General features: G+C 43.7%; 1 pseudogene; it reads right to left on the bottom strand.

Annotated features, from left to right (window-relative positions):
• Positions 1 to 801: 801 nt before the first annotated feature.
• Positions 802 to 1331, bottom strand: LOC100458881 (small ribosomal subunit protein eS19-like; annotated as a pseudogene).
• Positions 1332 to 1833: the final 502 nt, after the last annotated feature.

Below are 1833 nucleotides of genomic sequence, written 5' to 3'. Positions count from 1 at the left end.
AAAGTGCTAAGATTACAGGTGTGAGCCACTGTGCCCTTCCTGGTGGGGATCCCTAGACAGTTTGGCATCAGCTGTTTTGTGGGAATTCAGGATCTGAAAAATACGTTAAGCAATTCCTGGGTACAAAGAGCTAGTGTCAGAGATTCTGTGGATAGGAGCAATCAGGGAATAGGTGATCAGTGTGCTGCAAGGCTTTTGGTTAGTTAGCAGCTGCAGAGAAGTGAATTGAAGGGCACCAATGCACCCTGGTCAGTGCCTAACTAACTGCCTAAAGCCTGGCTTGTAATCTTGTTAACCCTGTGAGGATGGTTTCAGCATTTTTAAGAAATTTTGCCTGCATAAAGTTTAATTTACTTATTTTCTGGAATTTTAGAAATATTTGATTTACATGTGTTTATTTCCATAAATGAATTATAACAGAGCTCCTTTAAGACATGAAATAATCTAACTTATTAAAACTTTACAAAGGTAGTAAGATATTTTTTACTCCCACAACAAGAGGGGAAGGCCTTTGTTGATTACAGCCAGGAAAACACATAGACACATAGCATATAGCTTTGGTTCTACAACTTTGGCCACAGGTCAAAAGTAAATTCAGAAAACATAAAAATTCAGTGGACTAGATAACAAAAAGCTGTTCTCCTTCCCAGTGGGCATGGAAGTCTTAACTGATTTGAACTCATAAATAGACAAAAAGGCAAACAAACAAAAAGACTAACAAACCAGATTTTTCATCATCTCCTATCCAAAAGAGAATAGATCTCTAAAAACTATTAATTCACTTAAAGAGATCACCAAATGTTCAGAATGTAAAACCTAGTTCCTAATTTTTTTTTTTTTTTCTGAATGAGGCAATGTATTAACCCAGCATGGTTTGTTCCAATGCTTCTTGTTGGCAGCTGCCACCTGTCCGGCAATTCTGTCCAGATCTCTCTGTCCCTGTGGTGTCAGTTTGCGGCCCCCATCTTGGTCCTTTTCCACCATTTTCAGCCCCTCCAGGGCTTGGAGGACCCGGCGGAGGACACTCGTGAAGCCTCGGCTGAAGTGGCTGGGCATGACGCCGTTTCTCTGACGTCCCCATAGATCTTGGTCATGGAGCCAACCCCAGCGCCACCCCGGAGGTACAGGTGCGGCGCTGTGGAACCAGCTCGTGTGTAGAACCAGTTCTCAACGTAGGGAGCCAGCTCTTTGTGCTTGGCCAGCTTGACGGTGTCCACCCATTCGGGGACTTTCAGCTTCCCGGACTTTTTGAGAAAGGCTGCAAGAGCTCTGACGAAGTCCCGCTGGTTCACGTGGTTTACAGGAACTCCAGGCATCGTGCGGCTTCCGCGCTGCCAGCCAGGGGAAAGGGAGCGACGGGGATTCCCGCAAGTTCCTAATTGGTGTCGCCATTCATGGGGAAAAATCCGCCAGCTGTGGGCGAATCCGAAACAAAACCCAAAATCAGTAAGGAGGAGAAAGAAACCTAGGGAGAAAGTCAGCAACGCTGTAGTACTATTGCTACTTGGTATTCACTCCCGGAGCCAGGAAAAAATGTGCTTGGGCTTAGCCCCATGGGGTGTTCTTCAGTAATGTGGTTTACCTGGTTCTGTCAGGTGAATCCATTGGGATGTTGGTGAAAGCTTCAAAACTGTTAAAGTGTTTCAAAAGGTAAAATTATGGCCTTCATGCAAATATAAAATGAACATGTGCCAAAGATCTTACTTAATTCATTCATTGATTTTAATTAATCCCTACACCAGGAGGGATGTTCAAACTGGTTCTAAGAAGAATTTGATTTATAGTGACATATTCTCTATCACACAAAATTGATTTGCATTGCTGTGGACAGGA

The sequence above is a fragment of the Pongo abelii genome, chromosome 21 (assembly GCF_028885655.2).
Source record: "Pongo abelii isolate AG06213 chromosome 21, NHGRI_mPonAbe1-v2.0_pri, whole genome shotgun sequence".
Classification (NCBI taxonomy): domain Eukaryota; kingdom Metazoa; phylum Chordata; class Mammalia; order Primates; family Hominidae; genus Pongo; species Pongo abelii.
Note: the sequence above shows the minus strand (reverse complement) of the source record. Positions and strands in the feature narration are given on the sequence as shown.